Here is a 21,060-nt window from a genome sequence, read left to right as displayed (position 1 = left end):
GCTGGCCTTTATCTCGTCACCACCCAGTTTTGACAAAGTCTGTTTCCTTTCACAAAGGATTTGCTGTCTGAGAACTGAACCTTTTACTCAGGAGACCGAAAGTCACTCCCCAGCTAGGTATCACCCAAAGGAGCTGGACCGCATGTTCCCGAGAGTGTGGCTGCTGAGCTAACTATCTGGGTTGCTATAAAACACCTTAATTTTATCTATGGTCGGACAGATTGGGTTTTTTGATAACCTCAGTCTATTTCCCTGGAAATGCAGGTATGTATCCACATGCTGACTCATTCCTGGTGCAGAGAGCACAGAATCACTATAGGGGGTGGAGACTGCAAAGACTAAAACTGTTGAGCAAAAGAGGAGAAGGAGGGGGGAAGGGCAGGAGAAAACAAGCCAGCAGACTGTTCTGGATTGATTATTTACAGACAGTTCCTCGGCTGCCAGATAAGGGATTATTGTGGCAGTGGTTCCTTTAGGTCTTTCATTTTAAGATAAGAGGATTGACATGTTTATTAAGTAATGTGGCTGCTCTGGAAGTTGGGCATGTACCTGTGGTGATAACTGTACGGCAATGACTTCTATTTCAGCTTTTGTTTGCCGAAATGATGGATTTAGTAATGTCTCTGTAGGCAAGAGATGCTTTTAAAGGGATAGTACTTAGTATATTTGGAGCCCTGGTGGCATGGTGGTTAAGAGCTTGGCTGCTAACCAAAAGATCAGCAGTTCAAATCCACCAGGCGCACCTTAGAAACCCTACGGGGCAGTTCTACCCTGTCTTATAGGGTCGCTATGAGTCAGAATTGACTTGACAGCAACAGTTTTGGGGTATTTAGTGAATTTAGATATGCAAAACTTGCTTTTCATTGGGAAGGATCACAATGAAGCTTTGCATTTCTCTGCAGGGAAATAATCTCTGCAGTAGATATCCAGACACACTATATACCAAGACTCTAAGAGAAATGATTCAATGGATGAGGATAACTGATTTAATGAAAACTGCAGGGTCAAGTTTTCAGGGTTGTATCATTTCACCATACCTATTCAATTTGTATGCTGAGGAAATAATCCAAGAAGCTGGACTATATGAAGAACAGGGCATAAGGATTGGAGGAAGACTCATTAACAACCTGCGTTATGCAGATGTCACAACCTTGCTTGCTGAAAGTGAAGAGGATTTGAAGCACTTACTGATGAAGATCAAAGACCACAGTCTTCAGTATGGATTATGCCTCAACATAAAGAAAACAAAAATCCTCACAACTGGACCAATAACCAACATCATGACAAATGGAGAAAAGACTGAAGTTGTCAAGGATTTCATTTTACTTGGATCTACAATCAACACCCATGGAAGCATCCATCAAGAAATCAAAAGACCCATTGCACTGGGCAAATCTGCTGCAAAGGATCTCTTTAAAGTGTTGAAAAGCAAAGATGTCAACTTGAAGACTAAGGTGCGCCTGACCCAAGCCAGACCCAAAACATGGTATTTTCAATCACATCACACGCATGTGAAAGCTGGACAATGAATAAGAAAGACCGAAGAAGAATTGACGCCTTCGAATTGTGGTGTTGGCAAAGAATATTGAACATACCACGGACTGCCAAAAGAACAAAAAAATCTGTCTTGGAAGAAGTACAACCAGAATGCTCCTTAGAAGCAAGGATGGCGAGACCGCGTCTTACATACTTTGGACATGTTGTCAGGAGGAATCAGGCCCTGGAGAAGGACGTTATGCTTGGTAAAGTACAGGGTCAGTGGAAAAGAGGAAGACCCTCAATGAGATGGACTGACACAGTGGCTGCAACAATGGGCTCAAACATAACAACAACTGTAAGGATGGTGCAGGACTGGGCAGTGTTTCGTTCTGTTGTCAGTAGGGTCGCTGTGAGCTGGAATCTACTTGATGGCACCTAACAACAACGACAGCAAGAAGCAGCGGCAAGTTAAGAAAACTGTTGAATTACCAGATAGTATTCTGACTAGGGCACTGGGGCTGATCAAAACAATGGGGCCACAACATTTGTGACCTTAGGTAGACCCAGCCCAAAGGCAGGTCAGTTCACTAGCATCAGGCAGGAATGCCAATCAATGTGGACGCTGAGTCACTTTTCCAGTGTTGAGTTTGTTCCTTGCCCCATTCTTATAACTAATAAGGATTTATTTTTACTACTATTAATTACAGTGTTTGAGTTTGATCTTTTTAAAATTACTATGCAATATTTGTTAGATACCAAAGAATATTTGTAACACACACTTATGTTCGGTAACATAGTGAAAAAAAAAAAAAAAGGACGTCTCCTGAATCAAAACTTGTCAGAATGAGAACATAACCCACAGGTCTGAAGCTACCTGTATGTTCTCTCCTCCCATTCAATCCCCCTGCCTTTCTCCCCAGAGCTAACCACAATCCTAAAATTTGTTTATCGTTTCTTTGCTTTAAGAAAAATGGCTTTAATACATATTTTTTATATCCCTAAACAATATATTTGGTTTTGCTTGTGTTTGAGCTTTTTATATAAAAATTCTATCATATTGTATGTCTCTGATAATTTGCTTTTTCAATCAGCATTAGGTGTCTAAGATTTCATCTCCTTACAGCTTGTCATTTTCATAGTTGTATAATACTCCACTGAGTGAATTTCACACCATTTATTCACTCATCCCCTGCTGTCAATGGAGCCCTGGTGGTACTGTCATTAAGAGCTATGGCTGCTAACCTAAAGGTCGGCAGTTCAAATACATTAGCCGTTCTTTGGAAACTCTATGGGACAGTTATACTGTCCTTTGGGTCGCTATGAGTTGGAATCAACTTGACGGCAACGCATTTGGTTTGGTTTTTGTTATATCATCAATAACATTTGGTCTTTTCCCAGTTTTTACCCCATAACTAACAACACGGCCATCAACATCCTTGTGCCTGTCTTTTTAAACTTCTGTGGCAGGGCACTGCTATATGCTCATCAAAATTCTTCCTTTTCCTCTTGGGCACAGCTAAACAAATTTCCCAACTTCCCTGCAGAGAGGTAGTGCAAATGAGTGAAATTTGACCAATGGGATGTGGTGGAAGGGATAAATGCCATTTGTTGATCTGACCCCTAAGGGCCTTCATGTACTCATCCCTTCTGCCTGTTGGCCTGAGCAGAGGAGGATGCTGAGACCATAGGAGATGGTGGAGCGGCCACACAGAATCAGGTCTCAGAATGCCTACATGAAGCGGAGCCTTCCCGTCATCCAATGAACTGACCACCAATGAACTGAAATGGCAAAAAAATAAACCTTTACTTTGTTAGCCATAGGGATACGGGGTTGTCTGTTACTGCTGTTATGATTTCCTTAATAATACAACCCCCATTTCAAAATATATTACTATGTACACACACACACACACACACACACACACACACACACACACACACACACACACACACACTTCCACTCTATACATATAAAATGTGGAATGGTTGACAAGGTTCAGATTAAAAAACAAAAAGGAAAACTTAGTTCTCCTAGTGAACCAGAAACCACAAGTTAGTTAAGAGTCCGAGTTCATTTCCACAGCCACAAAGGTGCTATGTCTATTGAGTAAAAGTTAATGTTTCTCATTAAATTGTAAAAAGTAAATAAACCCATCAAATTTGTTTCATGTTAGGAAGCACTTTTTTTTTTAATAATTTTTATCGTGCTTTAAGTGAAAGTTTACAAATCAAGTCAGTCTGTCACACATAAGCCTACATACACCTTACTACATACTCCCATTTACTCTCCCCCTAATGAGTCAGCCCACTCCCTCCCTCCAGTCTCTCCCTTTCGTGACCCTTTTGTCAGTTTCTAACCCTCTCTACCCTCCCATCTCCCCTCCAGACAGGAGACGCCAACAAAGTCTCAAGGGTCCACCTGATACAAGTAGCTCACTCCTCATCAGCATCTCTCTCCAACTCATTGTCCAGTCCCTTCCATGTCTGATGAGTTGTCTTTGGCAATGATTCTTGTCCTGGCCCAAAAGAAGGTCTGGGGACCATGACCGCCGGGATTCTTCTAGTCTCATTCAGACCATTAAGTCTGGTCTTTTCATGAGAATTTAGGGTCTGCATCCCACTGTTCTCCTGCTCCCTCAGGGGTTCTCTGTTGTGCTCCCTGTCAGGGCAGTCATCAGTTGTGGCTGGGCACCATCTAGTTCTTCTGGTCTCAGGATGATGTAAGTCTCTAGTTCATGTGGCCCTTTCTATCTCTTGGGCTCACAGTTATTGTGTGACCTTGGTGTTCTTCATTCTCCTTTGATCCAGATGGGTTGAGACCAATTGATGCATCTTAGATGGCCGCTTGTTAGCATTTAAGATCCCAGATGCCACACTTCAAAGTAGGATGCAGAATGTTTTCATATTAGAATTTATTTTGCCAACTGACTTAGAAGTCCCCTTAAGCCATAGTCCCCAAACCCCTGCCCTTGCTCCACTGACCTTCGAAGCATTCAGTTTATTCCGGAAACTTCTTTGCTCTTGGTCCAGTCCAGTTGAGCTGACCTTCCCTGTGTTAAGTATTGTCCCTTCCCTTCACCTAAAGTAGTTCTTATCTACTAACTAATCAGTAAATAACCCTCTCCCACACTCCCTCCCTCCCCCTTCTCGTAACCACGAAAGAATGTGTTCTTCTCAGTTTATACTATTTCTCAAGATCTTATAATAGTGGTCTTATACAATATTTGTCCTTTTGCCTCTGACTAATTTCACTCAGCATAATGCCTTCCAGGTTCCTCCATGTTATGAAATGTTTCACAGATTCGTCACTGTTCTTTATTGATGCGTAGTATTCCATTGTGTGAATATACCATAATTTATTTAACCATTCCTCCGTTGATGGACACCTTGGTTGCTTCCAGCTTTTTGCTATTGTAAACAGTGCTGCAATAAACATGGGTGTGCATATATCTGTTCGTGTGAAGGCTCTTATTTCTCTAGGGTATATTTTGAGGAGTGAGATTTCTGGGTTGTATGGTTCTATTTTTAACTTTTTTAAGAAAACGCCAGATAGATTTCCAAAGTGGTTGTACCATTTTACATTCCCACCAGCAGTGTATAAGAGTTCCAATCTCTCTGCAGCCTCTCCAACATTTATTATTTTGTGTTTTTTGGATTAATGCCAGCCTTGTTGGAGTGAGATGGAATCTCATTGTAGTTTTAATTTGCATTTCTCTAATGGCTAATGATCGAGAGCATTTTCTCATGTATCTGTTAGCTGCCTGAATATCTTCTTTAGTGAAGTGCGTGTTCATATCCTTTGCCCACTTTTTGATTGGGTTGTTTGTCTTTTTGTGGTTGAGTTTTAACAGAATCATACAGATTTTAGAGATCAGGCGCTGGTCGGAGATGTCACAGCAGAAAATTTTTTCCCAGTCTGTAGGTGGTCTTTTTACTCTTTTGGTGAAGTCTTTAGATGAGCATAGGTGTTTGATTTTTAGGAGCTCCCACTTATCTGGATTCTCTTCGTCATTTTTGGTAACGTTTTGTATTCTGTTTATGCCTTGTATTAGGGCTCCTAAGGTTGTCCCTATTTTTTCTTCCATGATCTTTATCGTTTTAGTCTTTACGTTTAGGTCTTTGATCCACTTGGAGTTAGTTTTTGTGCATGGTGTGAGGTATGGGTCCTGTTTCATTTTTTTGCAAATGGATATCCAGTTATGCCAGCACCATTTCTTAAAAAGACTATCTTTTCCCCAGTTAACTGACACTGGGCCTTTGTCAAATATCAGCTGCTCATATGTGGATGGATTTATATCTGGGTTCTCAATTCTGTTCCATTGGTCTATGTGCCTGTTGTTGTACCAGTACCAGGCTGTTTTGACTACTGTGGCTGTATAATAGGTTCTGAAATCAGGTAGAGTGAGGCCTCCCATTTTCTTCTTCTTTTTCAGTAATGCTTTGCTTATCCGGGGCTTGTTTCCCTTTCATATGAAGTTGGTGATTTGTTTCTCCATCACATTAAAAAAAGTCATTGGAATTTGGATTGGAGGTGCATTGTATGTATAGACGGCTTTTGGTGGAATAGACATTTTTACTATGTTAAGTCTTCCTATCCATGAGCAAGGTATGTTTTTCCACTTATGTAGGTCCCTTTTAGTTTCTTGCACTAGTACTTTGTAGTTTTCTTTGTATAGGTCTTTTAGATCTCTGGTAAGATTTATTCCTAAGTATTTTATCTTCTTGGGGGCTACTGTGAATGGTATTGATTTGGTGATTTCTTCAGTGTTCTTTTTGTTGGTGTAGAGGAATCCAAGTGATTTTTGTATGTTTATCTTGTATCCTCATACTCTGCTGAACTCTTCTATTAGTTTCAGTAGTTTTCTTGAAGATTCTTTAGGGTTTCCTGTGTATAAGATCATGTCATCTGCAAATAGAGATCATTTGACTTCTTCCTTGCCGATCCGGATGCCCTTTATTTCTTTGTCTAGCCTAATTGCTCTGGCTAGGACCTCCAGCACAATGTTGAATAAGAGCGGTGATAAAGGGCATCCTTGTCTGGTTCCCATTCTCAAGGTAAATGCTTTCAGGCTCTCTCCATTTAGAATGATGTTGGCTGTTGGCTTTGTATAAGTGCCCTTTATTATGCTGAGGAATTTTCCTTCAATTCTTATTTTGCTGAGAGTTTTTATCATGAATGGGTGTTGGACTTTGTCAAATGCCTTTTCTGCATCAATGGATAAGATCATGTGGTTTTTGTCTTTTGTTTTATTTATATGGTAGATTACATTAATGGTTTTTCTAATATTAAACCAGCCTTGCATACCTGGTATAAATCCCACTTGATCATGGTGGATTATTTTTTTGATATGTTGTTGAATTCTATTGGCTAGAATTTTGTTGAGGATTTTTGCATCTATGTTCATGAGGGATATAGGTCTGTAATTTTCTTTTTTTGTGGTGTCTTTACCTGGTTTTGGTATCAGTGATATGGTGGCTTCATAGAATGAGTTAGGTAGTATTCCATCATTTTCCATGCTTTGAAATACCTTTAGTAGTAGTGATGTTAACTCTTCTCTGAAAGTTTGGTAGAACTCTGCAGTGAAGCCATCCAGGCCAGGACTTTTTTTTGTTGGGAGTTTTTTGATTACCTTTTCAATCTCTTTTTTTGTTATGGGTCGATTTAGTTGTTCTGATTGTGTTAGTTTAGGTAGGTAGTGTTTTTCTAGGAATTCATCCATTTCTTCTAGGTTTGCAAATTTGTTAGAGTACAATTTTTCGTAATAATCTGATATGATTCTTTTAATTTCAGTTGGGTCTGTTGTGATATGGCCCATCTTGTTTCTTATTCGGGTTATTTGTTTCCTTTCCTGTATTTCTTTAGTCAGTCTGGCCAATGGTTTATCAATTTTGTTAATTTTTTTGAAGAACAAGCTTTTGGCTTTCTTAATTCTTCCAATTGTTTTTCTGTTCTCTAGCTCATTTAGTTCAGCTCTAATTTTTATTATTTGTTTTCTTTTGGTGCCTGATGGATTCTTTTGTTGCTCGCTTTCTATTTGTTCAAGTTGTAGGGACAGTTCTCTGATTTTGGCTCTTTCTTTTTTATGTATGTGTGCATTTATCGATATAAATTGACCTCTGAACACTGCTTTTGCTTTGTCCCAGAGGTTTTGATAGGAAGTGTTTTCATTCTCGTTGCATTCTATGAATTTCTTTATTCCCTCCTTAATGTCTTCTATAACCCAGGCTTTTTTCAGCAGGGTATTGTTCAGTTTCCAAGTATTTGATTTCTTTTCCCTGATTTTTCTGTTATTGATTACCACTCTTATGGCCTTGTGGTCTGAGAAGATGCTTTGTAATATTTCTATGTTTTGGATTCTGCAAAGGTTTGTTTTATGACCTAATATGTGATCTATTCTAGAGAATGTTCCATGTACACTAGAAAAAAAAGTATACTTTGCAGCTGTTGGGTGTTCTGTATAAGTCTATGAGGTCAAGTTGGTTGACTGTAGCAATTAGGTCTTCTGTGTCTCTATCGAGCTTCTTACTGGAAGTCCTATCCTTCTCCGAAAGGGGTGTGTTGAAGTGTCCTACTATAATTGTGGAGGTATCTATCTCATTTTTCAGTTCTGTTAAAGTTTGCTTTATGTATCTTGCAGCTCTGTCATTGGCTGCATAAATATTTAATATGGTTATATTTTCCTGGTCAATTGTCCCTTTAATCATTATGTCGTGTCCTTCTTTATCCTTTGTGGTGGATTTAACTTTAAAGTCTATTTTGTCAGAAATTAATATTGCTACTCCTGCTCTTTTTTGGTTGTTGTTGCTTGATATATTTTTTTCCATCCTTTAAGTTTTAGTTTGTTTGTGTCTCTAAGCCTAAGGTGTGTCTCTTGTAGGCAGCATATAGACAGATCGTGCTTAGGAAGCTCTTTTTAAGTTCTTCCCCCTTCTTTCAAACAATCAATCTTTAGGAAATTTTACCTGTTGGACTACTCAATAGATTTTTTAACTTTAGAAACAGAATATTTTATTATTAGATATAACATACATAAGGCTATTTACACAAAAGCAGAGTTGTTATTCAAATAAATCAGGTTAGTTACTTTAGTGAGGGTGATATTTAGCTAAAAGCTAGGAGATGAAGAGGGCAGGAATTTTCTAAAGCGACAAGCAAAACAAATTTTCCTAGAGGTTACTGGCAGTAATTTACCATTTTGTTGAGCACCTACGTGCCTAACCCTGTGCTAGGCACAGGGCGCAACTACAAAAACCCTTCACTGTCTGAGTTGGTTCTTGATTTTGGAGAATGAGTTCAGCTATCAAGTGATATCATGCTGTCACAATGATGTGATTCCTGGATTCTGAACAATAAGCAATGAAAATTTATTTAAAAGGTAGTTTCCTTCAAACTGCCTTATCTCAAAAATTTGTCCAAGTATAATGGGTCCCTAAATTCAGATAATGAGGGATAATATATAATATACTGTGAAGGGATATATCATTGGTAATAAGACAGTGAATGAGAACAGAGAAAGGTGAAATATTTTATCTGAGGTGATATCAGGAAAGGCTTCAAGGAAGGGGTGACATCCTGAAAAGATGTCATAGAGAAAAGAAAGGGGAAGGGCAATCTAGGTAGGGAGCACAGTATCAGAAAGGCAGAGTGGTGTGAAAGTACAGGAGACTGGCCAACAGGCTGTTAAGGTGAAGCCCAGGGTATGGGAGCAGGAACAACAGAAGAGGAGACCAGATACGATGGAGCAGTCAGATGATGAAGAGCCCTGAGAGACAGCTGGACACCCCAAGGCCAAAACACACACCTCAACTTCAACCTCACATCTTCTGCCAAAATTAACTGAAAATGGATGAGGGACTTAAATGCAAAACATAAAGGAAAAGAAAAAAAAAAAAGCACAGGAGAAAATCTTAAGAATTTAGGACCAGGCAGAATTCTTAAGAAAAACTGATAAACTGGACCTCATCAAAATTCGAAAGTTTCGTTCTGTGCAAGGCCCTGTTAAAAAGATGAAAAAAACAAGCTACAGAGTAGAAGAAGAGTTATTTGATAAAGAACTTTAATCATAATAACCAAAAGCTGGAAACTACCCAGATGTCCTACAGCAGGTGAGGGGTTAAACAGAGAGTGGTACATCCACACCATGGACCATTACGCAGCAACAAAAAGGAATGACGAGCGATACATTCAACAACTTGGATGCAGCTGGAGGAAATTATGCTGGGTAAGAAAAGCAATACCAAAGGGTTACGTTATATAATACTCTCAAAATGACAAAATTATAGAAATGGAGAACAGATCATTGTATGCCAGGGATTAGGGCAGGGGAGGGAGAGGAGGGAGGTGTGGTCATAAAAAGGCACCTCAAGGGATCCTGGTTTTGATGGAAATATTCTGCGTCTTAATTGTGTCAATACCTTGGTAGTGATACTGTGCTACAGTTTGTAAGATGTTACCATTGGGGGAAGTGGGTGAAGAGTACACAGGATCTCTCTGTAGTATTTCTTACAATTGAATGTAATCTACAATTATCTCAAAATAAAATGCTAAAAAAGTGAAAGACTGTATGATAAATATGAAGTGATAGCAATGTTATAGAAGAAGAGTTCTCGTTTTTGGAAAACAGAGAAGTGGCATTGGGTAAAGAGGACCGCCCTTAGAACCAGATGTGTGATGTGATACAAATCCTATAATCATGGCTTCCTCACCTTAAAAACAAGGACAATACCTACCCTAACGACTTCCATGGGGCTTGGGGTAGATCAAATTAAATGAGATGATAAATAGGAAATTACTATGAAACAATGTAAGATAGTATTACTGATACTGAAGAGACTTTTTTTTTTCTCTCTCTCTTTTTTTTTTTTTTACTAGATTTTCTTTCCCTCAAAGTGTTTGGATGTGTTCAGGAAACTTCTTAGCTTTTGCTTCAGTTCAGTTGTGCTGACTTCCCTGTTTGAAGAGACATTTTTAATAATAGCTTGGGTTTGAAAGAAGTGTAAGTATAAATACCATCTAAATTTATTAATGAAATAATAAATTTAATAATAAAAGCTGCAGGCTCTGAGCCTGTGTATTAACTCAGTGACTAGGGTTGAGGGAGGTTAGGGACTATATATCCATAGTAACAAGACTTCAAAAGTACTTGCTCCAGGTGAAATAGGGCATGTATTATGTTATTTTTCATATAAGGAAGAGGAAAATTAAGAATATATACTTGTATTTATTTTATCTGCACAAATTCTAAGGCTATGTAAAAAAGCTAATAAAAATGACAAGAGGAACAGGGTAGATGGGGCAGGAGAGCAAGACTTTTCATACTGTGTGTGTGTGTGTGTGTGTGTGTGTTCTTTGCTCTACTTGGGTAAATATATGCCTATTGAGACAATAAAATAAAAAACTTGGACAAAAAACCAAACCAAACCCACTGCCGTCGAGTCGATTCCGACTCATAGCGACCCTATAGGACAGAGTAGAATTGCCTGATAGAGTTTCCAAGGAGCGCCTGGCGGATTCGAACTGCCGACCTCTTGGTTAGCAGCCGTAGCACTTAACCACTATGCTACCAGGGTTTCCAAACTTGGACAAGGTCCCTATACTTTCAGTACGTACTAGGGGAGGGCCAGTTCCTTTTTGTTTTTCTCAAAGCCTTAACCCCAGGAGTGTGAAGTTATCTGAGTGCTATCATTGGTGTGCGTGCATGTGTGTGAATGTGAAGTGTGTGTGTTTGTGTGTGTGTGTGTGGTGTGGTGTATGAGTAAGCCTGAATATGCCAGAGAATTCTGGCCAAGTCCTACCTCCTTCCTGTCTCCCAAAGCTGGAAATGCCCAGCAGTCATAGAGAAGGAATTACTACAGCACCTACCCCCACTTTTCAATTTTCTGCTCCTTAGCTCACCTTGTTTAAGAAAAACAATTTAATTGTTTATACGGGGAAACTGAAGCTTACTTAACTCACTTCACAGGACAAACTGAGCTCAGAAATAGAAACTGAGGTCCTTAAGTCCTCTCCTGTACTGGCGGCACTAGTGAGCATGTCCTGGGGTCACAAGTGGCTCACCCTCCCCCGCAAAAAAGAAAGAAAAAAAAAACACCCCAAAACTGTAATGTTATCTCTCAGGGTTCTGAAGTTAATCTGGGTTGTTTGAAGAACTTTCTAGTTGCTAAAAGAATCAAACTTGAAAAGCTGAAATCAAGCAGCAATTCCTTCTAATTGTGTTGGTTTTCTGCAGCCCCCATGATCTCCGGAATGATGGAAACAATGAATGATGCTGGAGTAAACTGTCTTTGAACATTACAGAATGTATAGTCTCCTTCTGTTTATTCTGTGTGGAGTCCATAAAGCCTGCAATCTTGGTTGTTCACTTACTAGAAGAACAAGTCTTTTGAAGTATTCTGTCCCCTTGGTTAGAGACCAAGTGAGCATGTTTTCATTTTCTTGTAAATACAGCATTCAAGCACCATCCCATTGAAATGGGTTCTACCTTCTCATTGGCAAGTTGTGGTGGAACAGTTTGAACTGCGGGTTTGGGTCCACTCCATTCTTCCAATGTAAAACAAAGGCTATGTCGTTTGGAGAAGCTTTGTTGAGACCACAATTCATTTTTGAGGTCTCGATTAAGCAGGAGCTTAAGGATAAGCATTGCAAATTCTTTTAATTAGTCTGACACAGAAGACAGTTTACAATACATATGAGGTTTCCAAGCATATAGCTAAACAAAATGTGAAAAATATTAGCACAGCCAAAGATTAAAAAAAAAAAAAAAGACAATGTTCATTGGGAAAAGCCTCAGGGAATCTGACTGTGACTTCCTTAGGAAAAGGACCATGTCCCATTCAGTGCCATATCTTTAGTATTCAGCATGGTGCCTGGCACAAAGACTGTGCTCAAATATTCTTGGGAGTGAAAGTTAAATTCAGCTGGCTCTTTGGAGTACATAAAATAGCAAACTTGTTCTCTACAAATAACGTCAGTCGTTGAGTCAATTTTTGACTCAGCGACCCCATGTGACAGAAGAGAATTGCTCCATAGGGTTTTCAAGGTTGTGACATTTTGGAAGCAGATTGCCAGGCCTGTCTTCCGAGGCGCCTCTGGATAGGTTTGAACCATCAACCTTTCAGCTAGTAGCCGAGCACAAACTGTTTGTGCCACCTAGGGACCCTTCTACAAACATTACAAAAACAAAAACCCATTGCCTTCAAGTCGATTTCAACTGATAGTGATCCTATAGGAAAGAGTTGGACTGCCCCATAGGGTGTCTAACGCTGTAATTTTTACAGAAGCAGCCTGCCACATCTTTCTCTCATGGGCTGGTTAGTGGGTTCAAACTGTCGACGTTTCAGTTAGCAGTTGAGTGCTTAACCACTGAGACACCACGGCTCCTTCTCTACAAACATTAAGGCCAAAAAAAGAAACAAGAATCTATGTCTAACCTGAAAGACTCATTGGAAAAATACATGGAATTAATTTGTATTTTCATTGGGAAAAAAACCTGAACTGAGACAATGGTTTAGATCAGAGATTTCTGGGTGGTTAGCATTTAAAATGTCAATGTAATTGCTAGTCCCCTGGCCTCAATCACAATGACAGAGTCTTTTCTGCAATTATCTTTACTAGGCTCACCTGTATGCAAAGTTTGCTGATCACTGGCAGGTTCTGTGGTTTCCCTGGAGACAGGAATTCCTTAATCCACCTTTTCAACACTGGGGAGAGTTCAAAAGACTCCTAGTATAATGAGATGGCATCACAGTCAGGGAGTATCAGAAGAAGCGCCAGGGAACCCCGCTGCACCTCATTTACAGAAAAAAAAAAAAAAAAAGTAGGAGCTAGGCTCCTTACCCACTATGAATAATGGGGTTAGGATTCTCATGACCATATATATTTCTAGGGAGTACAGCATTGTACTATGCTCCCCAATCTTTTTCAAATCATGGCACTTACCCAGAAAATGGCAGTATTTTATGGCACTCCAGGAAAATTGGATGAGGCTGGTAGAAGTTACTGATCTGTGGGCTCTGGTTTCAGTAAGGACTAAGAGATTGGAACCTCAGCACACCTGTTGCCTATCCCCAACCCAGCAGTGTGCCCCAGCACATGGGCTGGGAAGCTTTAGTGGGCAGTTAAGAACAACAGTTCTGGAGTCAGAAGGTCTTGTTTCAACTGATATTTCCTTCAACTGCTAGCGAGCTATGGGACTTCTGGCAAGTTATTTTATCTTTAGATGCCTTAGTTTTCTCATCTATAAATTGGGGATAAAAAGAAACCACCTCATAGGACTATTGAGAGGATTATATGGAATTATGATTGTAAAGTACTTTGCACATAGTGAACTCTCAAAAATTATATTATTTATACATAATAATGACATTATTATTATTACCTCTGACTAGAGGTCACTTTTTATTATCTCAGCAATCTCTGATTGAGAATGGATTAGACAGAGAATAAAACACCAGGCTGACGGAGACTGAAGAAAGACTGTCAGTAAGATGCCTGCCTCTGGGTAAACTATGCTTTGACACCCCCTTCATCCGGAATCGACTCGACGGCAGTGGTTTTTAGTGGGTTTCATCCACACCTGAGGGCAAAAGTTCAAGGCTAGCCAAGTGACATTCTCCATTCAGAAGTCACTCCTAAAAGCCCCCCTCAGGATATCGTAGGTCAGGCCATCTCAAGAATTTGAACAATCTCTAAGAAAAGTGTATCAATAAGATTTCTAGTTTCGAATCAGATCCAGTCCAGTATAAAGCCCTTAAACCCTTTTTTTTTAAGGGCTCAGTCAGGCCAAATAGTTCAAAATTATCGGGACTGAGGATGACATGTGGCTTCTAGGTTGGATTGGACTTTAAGTCAAGCTGATACTAACTTCCACCACACATTTGTTCCATGTAAATGTTAACTCACTCATTCTTCACCTCAGGATGTCCATAGGCTCCTAAAACTCAATATATCCCAAACTTAGCTCTTCTCCAAACCTGCTTCTCCTAATTTAGTCCCTGCTCCAGTTGATGGTATTGTCAGCTACGTGGATGCCTGAGAAGCATTTTAAGTTTTTTAATCACTCACCTTCTACTTGGGATCAAAGTAATTACTAAGTTTTGCCAGTTTTATTTCCAAAATATTTCTTGAAACATCTTCCTCCCCTCCATCCCTATTATGGCTGCTCTGGTTCAGGTCTCCTCATCTTTTGCCTGAACTATTTTTCTAATAGGTCTCCTGGTTCCCATCCCAAATCATTTTCCACATAATACCAGAATAGTCTATATTTTAAAACCAAATATATGCCACTTCTCCATTGACCACTCTTTGGTCCTCAGGATAAAGTCCAAATTCGACAGCTTCTTTATCTTAGTCTTGCATCACTTCATGGGATCCACTATACATCTGAGAAACTCTAAACCACGTACAGTTTCTCCCATATAGTCACTATTTCTTCCTTCAGTGCCTTTATTTATGCTAGCCTTCTGCCTGAAATGCTCTTACATTTCACCTGCCTACTGGGTTGGGTGCCCCTCTTCTGTGTTCCCAAGACACTTGTAATGATGTTTCATTGCTGTTCTTACATATTCATCTTTCCCTCTAGACTATGAGCCATTTCAGGGCAGGTAAAAAAAAAAAATTTTTTTTTTATCATTCATCCTTGTATCCTTAATGTCTCAACAGTGCCTGAACCAGAGCAGGTGCTCAATATATGGTGAATGAAGGTATAAATAAAGAAACAAATGAATGAGCTATGGCATAGGTCAGGTCTGGAGGCTGCTGAAAGGAAGGAAAGAAGGAAGGGAGGGAGAGAGAGAAGAAAGAAGGGAGGAGAAAGGAAACACATTGGAAGGGAAGAAGTAAAACTGCCTTTATTTACAGATGACATGATCATGTATATAAAAATTTACTAAAGTCAATATGGTGGCCTAGTGGCATAATGGTTAAGAGCTAGGCTGCTAATCAAAAGGTCAGCAGTTCGAATCCACTAGCCACTGCTTGGAAGCCCTATTGTACAGTTCTACTCTGTCCTATAGGGGCGCTATGAGTCAGAATCAACTCAACAGGAATGGGTTTTTTTTTTAAAGGTCAATATACAAAAATCAATTGCACTTATATATGTTAGCAATGAAAAATTAGAAAAACAAAATGAAAACAAACAACAACAAAAAACTCCAATGATGACCAAAAAAACCAAATCCACTGCTGTCAAGTCAATTCTAACTCATAGCAACCCTACAGGACAGAGCAGAACTGCCTCATAGGGTTTCCAAGGCTGTAAATGTTTATAGAAGCAGACTACCACATCCTTCTTCTGTGGAGTGGCTGGTGGGTTTGAACTGGTGACCTTTTTGGATTAGCAGCTGAGTACTTTAACCACTGCACCACCAGGGCTCCTCCCCAATGATAATATCATAAAAATATACTTAGGGATTAATTTAAGATGTGCAAGATGTTATGTGTCAACTTGGTTAGGCCACGATTCTCAGCAGTTTGGCAGACACTATGTAATTATCCTCTATTTTGTGATCTGATGTGAGCAGCCAATCAGTTGGAAGGGGAGTTTTCTTGGGGTGTGGCCTGCATCCAATATATATGGATGTTCTGGCAAAGTTGGAGCTCTCTCTTGGTCTTGCATTCATCTTGTCATCCTCTGACCTCTGATTCTTGGGACGTGAGCCAGCAGCCTACTGCCTGACCTGCAGATATTGAATTCGTCAGCCTCTGCAACCATGTGAGTCAGGAGAAACCTCTAGCCTGCTGCCTGACCCATGGATTTGGGACTTGCCAGCCTCCACAATTGCGTGAGCCATTTCCTTGAAACAAGTCTCTTTATATGTATTTATATATACACTTCACTGGTTTTGTTCCACTAGAGAACCCAGCCTAAGACAACCTGTATACTGAAAAATGCAAAAAATTGCTATGGCAATGGGTCTAAATAAACAGAAACATATACCATATTCGTGAATTGGAAGACTCAATATTTTTAAGATGCAATTCTCCCCAAATTGAGCTATAGATTCAATGCAATCCCAATTATGTGTTTTTTTTTTTTGTGAAGAATTTGGCAAGCTGATTCTAAAATTTATATAGAAAAGGATCTAGAAGAGCATAAACAATTTTGAAAAAAAGAAAAAAATTACGAGTTAGAGGACTTATCCTAACTGATTTTAAGATTTACTATAAAGTAAAATCATGAAAACATAGATCAGTGTAACAGAACAGAAAGTACAGAAACAGATCCAAATTTATATGGTCAACCGAATTTTGACAAAGGTGCCAAGGTAATTAAATGGGGAAAGGACAGTCTTTTCAACAACTGCAATGCTGTTGAAACTGAAAAACAACAACTGGATATCCATATGCAAAAGAATGAATTCGGACCTCTTACTTCACACCATATACAAAAGTTAATTTGAAATAGATAACAGACCTACATTTAAGAGTTAAAACTATAAACTTTCTAGAAGAAAACAATGTAGAAATGCTTTGTGAGATAGATTAAGCAAGTTTCTTAAGCAGAACACAAAAAGCACAGCTCAAAAAATTAAAAAGTGGTAAAATGGATTTCATCAAAATTAAAAACTTTCGCTCTTTGTAAGATAGTTAAAAAGATGAAAAGGTGGCCACAGATTGGGAAAAAAGATTTGCAGAACATATAACTGAAAAAGGACTTATACCCAAGATGTATAAAGAACTCTTATGATTCAAAATAAGAAGATAAAGAACCCAGTTAAAACTAGGAAAAAAGATTTGAACTGACCCTTCAATAAAGAACTAACATGAAAGGATGTTCAACCTCACTATTCATCAGGGGAATATTAATTAAAACCATGAGATACTACTACACATCTTATAATGGCTAAATTAAAAAGACTGACAATAGCAAGTCTTGGAAAGGATGTGAAAGAACTTAAACTCTAATATACTGTTAGTGAGGGTGCAAAAAGTCACAGCCACTTTGGAACACAGAATGGCAGTGCATTACAGAGCTAAACATACACTTACCGTATGACCCAGAACTCCAACTCCGAAGTTTTCACCCAAGAAAAATGAAAACATATGTCCACATAAAGACTTGCATTGTAATTATGTTCACAGGAGTGTTGTTCTTAATACCCAGAAACTGGAAATAACTAAAATGTGTATCACTGGATAAATAAACAATGGAATACTACTCCACAATAGACAAGAATGAAACACTGACACACACATGTATGACTCTCAAAAACACGCTAAGTGAAGGAAGTCAACCACAAAAGACTACATATTACATGATTCCATTTTTATGAAACTCCCTAAATTCTATAATAGAATAAACTATAGTGACAGAAAGAACTCAGGAGCTGCACGGGGCTGGAGGCTGGCGGTGGCGGGGCGGGGGGGCGGGGGGTGGTACAAACTGCAAAGGTGTAGGAGGAAAGTTTATATAGGGTGATGGGAATGGTCTATGTCTTGATTGTGGCAGTAGTTATATGACTATATGCAGTGGCCAAGATTCATTAAAGTACTCAAAGTGAATGAATTTCACTGTATATAAATGATACCTCAAAAAAGATAGAAACAATAATCCGCTCCATGGACCTACGACAAAGTTGAATTTGTGCAGTCAGATAGGAAACATGCAATATGCAAATAGCAAAGTCATTAAACCTTAAATCTAAGCATCCTTTTCTGGTATTTTCCTTATGCTGTACTTTAGGCTAGGGTTGAGATGTTAGTCATACAATAATGAACATACACTGCTGTAAAAGTATTTACTTGTCTTAGAACTGAGCCATGCAAACATATGGAAGATACTTAACTAGATTTTTAGAAACTTGATTTCTCGTCCTATTCTTCCACTAACGTCATGTATGACTTTGGGCCAGGTACTTGGCCACTTCTACCTCTGTAAGTAATAAAGTTTTCAGAGATTCTCAATTTGGGGGCCACCCAAGGATCCCTGGATAAAATTCAGGGTATCTGTAATTTGGATGAGAAAAATGTATAGCTTTATTTTCACTGACCTCTAAAGAAAATTTAGCATTTCCTCCAATTATGAATGAAAGCAACAATCTACAGCAGTACCAGTGACTTTGTTACTAAGAGAAATCACAGATATTTTGATATCACATTGTGGGTGTTGCTCACATCTCAAAATATTATTTATACTCATCACTATTTTAAAATTATAGTAGTTATTAGACTTGGCACTGGATATTGCTATTTAATGTGTTAACAAAGAACCTCTTAAACCTATATATCATACAATTTTTTTAATTTAATAAAATCATAGTATTTCAACATAAAATTAGCTTCCATTGTAGTCCTATACATTTTATTTTATGCATTTAAAAATACTATTTTGAGAATGGGTCCACAGACTTCGCCAAAGGGGTCTTTGGCACAAAAAAATTTAAAACCGGGCTAGATGACTTGTAACCTTTCATTATAGTGCTAAGAATTCTATTCAAAACTAGCATAGGTGTTAATAATGGTATTGGGGGTCTATTTTTAAAAAATACTTACCTGTTAGAGACACATATTTAAGTATTCAGAGGTAAAATGATACAATATCTCCTATTTGCTTCAAAATACTTCAGAAGAGAGGATCGATGAAACAAGATAGACAAAACTCCAATATGGGTGATGGGTACTTGGGGGCTCATCATATTTTTTTCTCTACTTTGTGTTAGTTTGAAATTTCTATAGTAGTTTTCTTTAAAATGATTCATAGCCCTCAAGATTGATCGAGTTCATAGAAACATTTAGATTGTACTTTTTTCTTTTTTAATCAAAAATATGTCAAGGAGTATGCACTTTGCCACAGTTCCTACCCCTCCCTGTTGTCTTAGAACTTGGCTCACTCCTACATCAGCATTGCCTATTTGGCTTCTGTAGGCATTTGACTTTGTAGGTGTGCATGGACTATGTATGATTAGCCGTTACAATTCCACACATCCGTTGTGTCTAAACAGGCTAAATCTGGTTTTCCATAATCAGTAGCTGGTTAATTCTTTAATGAAGCCACTTACATAGTTTTTCTTTCTATGGCCACAGAGTGACTCTAACTTAAGCCAGCGCATGTGTGCCACTGGCCACAAAGAGGAGGGGACAGGGAATTATGGCTAGATTGGAAAAAACTTGTCTCCGCTACTAAAAAACAACTCTAGCTCCATGACTTGCTGCCTTCAGCTCAGGAATGCCATCGTTGGTGAGATGTCCATTCAGGTTCCTCGGAGATGAGACAGTCCACTTCTCTCTAATTTGTGCATGGTTGGACACTGGCCCTCTACTTTTGTTCGTGGAGCTTACCAGTTCTCCGTGAAGCTCTAAAGGCTTTCAGAATTCATCATACCTACCTGGGGACTGCCAATCAATTATCTGAGGCAGTACAGTAACGCAGTTTAGCTTTTGGACTATGAAATCAGTTTGTAGGTTTAAATCCTGACTCTGTCACATACAGTGAACATATTTAATCTTTTGGTACTGCAGTTTTGTCATTTGTAAAATGGAGTAATACCAGTTATTACCCTCAAAATGTTGAGGTTTAAATAACATAATATATGTAAAGTGCTAAGAACCATGTTTGAAATATAGTATATATTCAATACATGTTGAGAATTATTATTATTAATATTATCATCAACAGCAAAAAGTTCTGCACCAACATAACACCCATGTTACAACAATGTCAATAATACTTGAATATTAATTCTATGAAAAAGTTATACTGAACTAGAACAACATTATAAAAGTTACTCTGTAAACAGCCTCCTTTATTTCATTGAGTTAAGACGCCTTCTCTGGTTACAATTTGTTAGTTTAAAAGTAACTGTAGAAGTCTTCAAGTTAAAACCACTAGAAGAGTCTTCATGACCTTTCTTTAATCAGATAAGCTAACTTTACCAATTACTTTAATCCAATAATTACAACTACAAAAAAATCATACGACATATATAAGAGGGTACAGGGGAAAAATTCATTGTGTGGTATTCCGCATCTGATCTACAACCTCCTTACAAGAAGTCCATTAAGATCATTAAAAATGTGTCATATAAATCCAAGGCACTAGAAAGAGAAGAATATTCCCAAAGAAGATTAATAAAATAAATTCTCAAATCAGTGTCAGAAATCATAAAAAAGATTTTCTGGAAACAGGCATTAAGGGCAAAGGAGAAGTTCCAAGTAGACTCAACAAAGTTATGACAGTGACTGTGAAAGGGCTGTAGCTATTTGAGATGATAAAGCAAGGTAATTGTGTGTGTAATCAAAAGGTGAAAACCATTTTCCCTAGCAGGGCTAAGCACTTTCAAGGAAGTCTCAGGGTGAAAATTACCCCAAATTTTTAAGTATAGAAAAGATCCAACAGTTATCATAATTACAGCAAAAAGATATTTAGAAAGTAAAACAGATTTTCTTTTTATCTTTTTCCATATTCTTTTATTATTTCCAAGAATATAGAGAACTGATTGGTTTCACTTTTTGTTTATGATCAATTTTAGTTCCTTCTGCTTTGATAGTTCTTACTACCACTAGAAATGGTAAGATTAAACTACAAATCTTTACATATGTCTGATCTGAGGTAAACATACTAATTCTAAAGTACTATTATACTT

At 38.4% G+C, this 21,060-nt stretch overlaps 1 protein-coding gene across 2 annotated transcripts in view; it reads right to left on the bottom strand.

Annotated features, from left to right (window-relative positions):
• BABAM2 (BRISC and BRCA1 A complex member 2) overlaps positions 1-21,060 on the bottom strand; it is a 685,697-nt gene that overhangs the window by 86,833 nt on the left and 577,804 nt on the right. The window lies entirely within an intron of this gene.

This window comes from Elephas maximus, chromosome 12, assembly GCF_024166365.1.
Source record: "Elephas maximus indicus isolate mEleMax1 chromosome 12, mEleMax1 primary haplotype, whole genome shotgun sequence".
Classification (NCBI taxonomy): Eukaryota; Metazoa; Chordata; class Mammalia; order Proboscidea; family Elephantidae; genus Elephas; species Elephas maximus.
This window is presented reverse-complemented; position numbering and strand designations above follow the sequence as displayed.